Here is a 5,937-nt window from a genome sequence, read left to right as displayed (position 1 = left end):
CACAGAACCTGATTTGGTGCTTGAACTCATGAACTGTGAGATCCTGACCTGAGGTGAAGTTGGATGCTCAACTGACGGAGCCACGCAGGAGCCCCTCATTTTTTTTTAGAGAGAGATAGAAAGGGAGAGGGACAGAGGGAGAGAGATTAAGAGAGAGAGGGAGAGAGAGAGAATCTTAAGCAGACTCCATGCTCAGCGTGTAGCCTATGTGGGATTCAATCCCACGACTCTGGGATCATGACCAGAGCGAATATCAAGAGTCCAACACTCAATCAATTGAGCCACCCGGGTGCTCTTTTTCTTTCATTTTTTTTAGTATCAAGGGATTTTATAATAACTTTGGAGAAATGTCAGTAATTTATGACTATAATTCTGTAATGTCTTATTTTAGAATATAAAAACTTCACTGGATTCTAAGCTAAGCTTTTAAACTTTAAAGTTAAATTATATTGTTCTCAATCATGTCTTAACCCCTGACAGGATGGTTGCACACAGGAAATAGAAAAAGACACTTGGTCTTTCCACACAGATCGCTTTTGTACCCTTTTGTACCCTTTTGTACCCTACAAGGATGAGTTGCTTGTGTAACCTGCCTAGCTGGCTTCTTAATGGGAGAAGAAAAGTTCCATTCTGAATATAAATGGGGGAGGGGAATCTCCTACTGAGATGCCCCAAAGACAGATTTTGTGTTACTTGCTGCATTGCTCTTATGAGGAATAGCTCAGAATTCTCTTTGTAAACTACAATATTTTGTTTACCCTTCTGTAGGCTACTTAGCTACAAAAAGTAATAGTAAGAAGCTCCAGGAAATCCTGGAAAGTACTTGGGCATTTCCCAAGTATTGCAAGAGAACTTCAGGCTTTCTATAGACTTCAAATAGGCTTCTCCAAAAGGGTCTTCTATAGAGTTCCTGGGAGTGCATCAGTCACTTATGGGAGGGGACCCTGGGGCAACAGAGGAGGGGTGTGTGTGAGGGGAAATGGGGGGGCCCTATAGGGAAGCAGCTGGATTACCTCCTAATGCTGTGGATTTTGTTTCCTGATGTCCCAGGGCTTAGAAACCAAGATGGCAGAGATTCACAGTTGAGACTTATCTTAGTGGGTAAGATTGGAGCAGGGAAAAGTGCCATGGGAAACAGCACCCTTGGAGAGAAAGTGTTTCCTTCTAGCACTGCCACAACATCTGCCACCAAGACCTGTAACAAAGGGAGCAGCAGGTGGCAGGTAAGAGAAATTTTGTCATGGATACACCAGGCATTTTTGACACCGAGGCACAGGATGCTGACACCTGAAAGAGTTTACTCGCTACATCTTCCTGACCTCCCCAGGACCTCACACCCTGCCCCTGATGGGACAGCTGGTCCCGTACATGCAGGAAGAGCACAAGGCCATGGAAAAGATCCAGTAAATATTTGGACTCAGAGCTAGGAGATACATGATTCTCTTATTCACCCGGAAAGATGACTTGGATGGCATCAATTTCCATGATTACTTAGAGGGCATCCGAGGGCTGGAGGGCTAGTTCCGTGATCACTACTGCGTGTACAAGAATGGTGCGACAGGAGCTGAGCTGGAGGCCCAGAGAAGCCAGCTCCTGGCCCTGGTCTAGCGCGTTGTGGCCTAGAATGAAGTACGATGCTACACTAAGAAGATGTACCAAAAGGCCAAAGAGGAGATTCAGAAACAAATCCAAGAGATGCAAGAATTTTATGGAGCACAGCTAGAGAGACAGAGAGTGCAGGTAAGAGAGGAGTTTGGAGAAAAAATCAGGAAGCTGGAGGATAAACTGGAGCGGCAGAAATGAAAGGAACAAATGGAGAGAATTGGCAGGGAAAGAGGCTTTCTATGCCCTAAAGCAGCAGAACGCCAGATATGAAGGTGAGACTCATTGCAGGAACCTTGAATTGATCATGGAAGCACTGCAGATAGTTTTTCCTGTTTTCTCTCACCTGTTTATGTAAGATTTACCTGAATGAAAAGATCTCCCTATTTCCTGCATATTTCCCGCTGGCCCTGCCCACTGTCTGCCACCCCCACCCCCACCCAGCCCCCGCACCCCTGAACTCATTCACCAACCTTGGAGCACTCTCGCTTCTGTCTCTCAGACTCTCAGGACTAAGGGGTATAATCAGATTCAGTGTTGGAGATTGGTAGATGTTTGATTGACTTAACAGGGGAGGGACGAATTCTCAATTTGTGGAACTCCAGAGTAGAAGGTATAAAGGTGGCCCCAAAGTTTGTCTATTTATCCCGAGAAAAATCTGGTTTCTTTCTAGATTGGTGGATCTTCTCCCTCTGTTGCTTCTACTCACTTATTTTTCCTTTAGGACACAGTGATCACCTTCCCCCTATGATTTGTTAGAAAGATTTGTTCTTCGTGTTGGGTAATCTATCGGTGGAGATGTTTATAGAATTCTTTCCAGATGAATGGACATTTATGTAGTAAGAGTTTTACAGAAGGATTCAAATTGTTCCTTATCAGCTGCCTACTGAAGGACAAAGAGTTTTTTGGAAAATAGACCTCTAAGAACTCAACTAAGTGAAATGCCAGAAAGAGCAGTTGAAAGACGGAGATTCAACACAGAAGAGAACAACTGTTTGCTGTATTCAGATGTATGATAGCAACTCTTTGACCTCAATGCAATATATTTGTGAATAACCAGTTCTCTTCTTTTCATGTGAAACTAACTGTTGCCACTTCACCTCCATCACCTCAGACTTTCATTACTTACACCGCCTCGCAGTTGAATTGTTTGCTTGTTATTAAAATAAAAATCTTCTCTTCTCTCATATTTCTATAAGATTGGAGTCCACTTTTTCTTGGAAAATAACTTTCCTATTTTTTATTACTTAATTTAAAATTAGTTAATTATTTACTTTGAGAGCAAGAGAGAGAGAGAGCATGAACAGGGGAGAGGCAGAGAGAGAAAGAATCCCAAGCAGACTCCACACATCAGTGCAGAACCCGATGCAGGGCTCAAACCTATGAGCTGTGAGATCATGACCTGAGCCGAAACCAAGAGTCAGATGCTCAATGGACTGAGCCACTCAGGTGACCCCCTTTGTTATTTCTTCTAAGAACACTGAATTTTACTTTTTGGTAAAAGTTCAAGATGATTTTTGAGCTAGTTTTGGTTTACCCTCTGCACATCTCTCCTCCTTTTGCTTGGAAATTTCCAGCCACATTCTCAACCCCTCTGCCAGTCAAACACTACCTTTTCCTTGGATTGATTAATTATTCACTGATAGATGTTATGTGTAACCAAGGCTTCAGAGACCTTTCTGGTTTTCCTGGAACAAAAATTGTCTTTAATATATGTATAACAATAAGAGGTGTCTCTACCCCTTTTCTACTTTTCTCCTGGGTACTTCTCACATTATCCATTCTAAGGTTTCCCAAAGCACATTTCCATGTTCTATCAATAAGTCCCGGTGTAGACTGAACTTTTAATTAATCTCAAGCATTAGAGAAGCACAACACAAAGAAGCTCACAATCCTTTTAGAAATAGTCACTTAGGAGAAGGGGCCAAGATGGCAGAGTTTTGGAAGTTTTCTGCTTCTGTCATCCCTGAATTTCAGCTAGGTCAGCACCAAAGCATTTTTTTTTTTAATTTTTTTTCAACGTTTTTAATTTATTTTTGGGACAGAGAGAGACAGAGCATGAACGGGGGAGGGGCAGAGAGAGAGGGAGACACAGAATCAGAAACAGGCTCCAGGCTCCGAGCCATCAGCCCAGAGCCTGACGCGGGGCTCGAACTCACAGACCGCGAGATCGTGACCTGGCTGAAGTCGGACGCTTAACCGACTGCGCCACCCAGGCGCCCCTTCCCAAAGCATTTTTAACACCTAAAAAATGTATCTGAGGATTAACACAACAATCTTCATAACTTGAGCCACAGAACTTCACAGGTATGCAGCATGGAGAGGTGAACTGGTGGAGAGAGAAGGCTCAGATGTTAGGGAACTATTTTTGCTTGTGGAAAGAGGATTGAGACAGGGGGGAGAGTACAGGAAAAATTCTTCCTGGAAGCAGCTGGAGAGAAAGGGAAAGAGTGGAAACACACATAAGGGACTGAACAAGAAAGAGAGAAAGGAGAAAGAAGAAAGTTCAATGCCACTCTATAAACAGGGGAGCACAGAGTTGGAAGTTATACAGCTCAATGCCTGGTGGTGTTCTGGTGGGAAGGGCAAATCCCCAAGAATAGACAGCAAGGTCCAAGGGTGAGGGGTCTCTGGCCACATGGGGAGTGGTGGTTCCCCAGTTAAGAGGACATTTGGTAGAGGCTATGCAGCTTCCCCACAGGCAAAGGTCCCAGAAGACCCTAGAGAACAGCCATTTGCTGGTGTTGAGCAAGGGTGTTAGGAAGCAGTGAAACCTGATGCCAGATGTGTGGTGTGATTTACCATAATCTCTTACATGCTGCTGCTACAAGATTGCATGATTTTTTTCTGGGAATGTTGGCACCTGGCCATAATCTCTGGGCTTCAGCAGCAACATGGTCATGCAAATTTTCCTGGGGGCAAGGGCAGCCAGCACCCAAGCAAGTCTTGGCAAGACACTCCCTGAGAGGGTCAGAGTGTGTCCAAGCCACAGGGCCCTCAGAAATGAGGGGTTTGGAATCACAGCCTCATCTGAGATAAAATTCAGAAGGGAGGTACCACCTGGCAGGCTGTTGACTTGGTTCTGGATAGTGTAGAAGCAGGGAGTGGACAGAAGCCAGGGACAAAGGAGGGGTGCATGATTGCCAGTCAGTGAGAGCACAGAGTTCTGATGCTAGAGACTGGGTAGGTAGGTGATACCATTTACACCTCTCCCACCCATGTGCATTCATGGATACAGGCACCACAATGATCTACCCCAGTAATCTAAGCAGTGCCGTCTAGTGTAAACGGAGCCGTCACACCAAGCCCTATCCAACTGTGCCAACCAAACTCTAGAGGAACATGAGTCTCTCCACCACCTTAGTTTACAGACTATAGATTTCTCCATAGTTTGACTTCTAGTGGAAACTGAATATAATTTCATTCATATTTCATTCTGTTCGCTAGTCCATCCATTCATTCTTTTTTCTTCTCCTTTTCTTATACTTGAATATAGAAAGAGAAAAAATTTATTTTTATTTTCTGAGTTTATAAAAAATATTTTTCTTTAAATTATATCTACTGTATTTTTTTACTTTCTTGTAAAATTTTTTATTCCATTTTACTTTCAGCATTTCACTCTATTCTATTTTATTGTATTCGTTTTTTTAATTATCAAACATTTTCTTTTTATTCTCTTTTCCCCCATTTCTTTCCCTTTTTTCTCTATTCTATCGAGTTTCTTTCAACAACCAGACCAGAACACACCTAGGATCTAGCATCTTTTATTTGATTTTTTTTGTGTTCTTTTAAATTTTTAACTTTTAATCTTTATTTTTTTATTATTTCTTTTTCATCCAAAATGAAGAAATGAAGGAATTCACTCCAAAAGAAAGAACAGGAGGAAATGCTTCAGACAAATAAGCAAAATATTTCAACCAGAATTTAGAGTCTGGATAATATAAATATTACCTGGTATTGAAAAAGCATACAATCCCTTTCCATGGAGATTAAAAAAAAAAAGTAAAATTTGTCAGCACAAAATTAAAAATGCTAGAACTGAGATGCAATCTCAAATGGATGCCAAGGTGGCAAGGATGGATGAAGCAGAGCAGCGAATTAATGATGCAGAGAACAAACCTATGGAGAATAATGATTCAGGAAAAAAAGAGGGAAACTAAGGCAAAAGAGCATGATATAAGATTTAGAGAACTCAGTGACTCATTAAAAAGGAATCGCATCTGAATAATAGGGGTCCCAGAAAATGAAGAGAGATAAAACAGAGAAGAAGTTTTATGTGAGGAAATCATAGCAGAAAACTTTTCTACCCTGAGGAAAGACACAGACATCAAAATC

The 5,937-nt window shown here is 42.1% G+C and overlaps 1 pseudogene; it reads left to right on the top strand.

Annotated features, from left to right (window-relative positions):
- The first annotated feature begins 1,010 nt into the window (after positions 1 to 1,010).
- Positions 1,011 to 2,733, top strand: LOC125916976 (GTPase IMAP family member 4-like; annotated as a pseudogene).
- The last annotated feature ends 3,204 nt before the right edge of the window (positions 2,734 to 5,937 follow it).

This window comes from Panthera uncia, unplaced genomic scaffold (assembly GCF_023721935.1).
Source record: "Panthera uncia isolate 11264 unplaced genomic scaffold, Puncia_PCG_1.0 HiC_scaffold_1370, whole genome shotgun sequence".
NCBI classification, from domain to species: domain Eukaryota; kingdom Metazoa; phylum Chordata; class Mammalia; order Carnivora; family Felidae; genus Panthera; species Panthera uncia.
The sequence above is the reverse complement of the archived record's forward strand: the minus strand, read 5'-3'. Positions and strand labels throughout refer to the sequence as shown.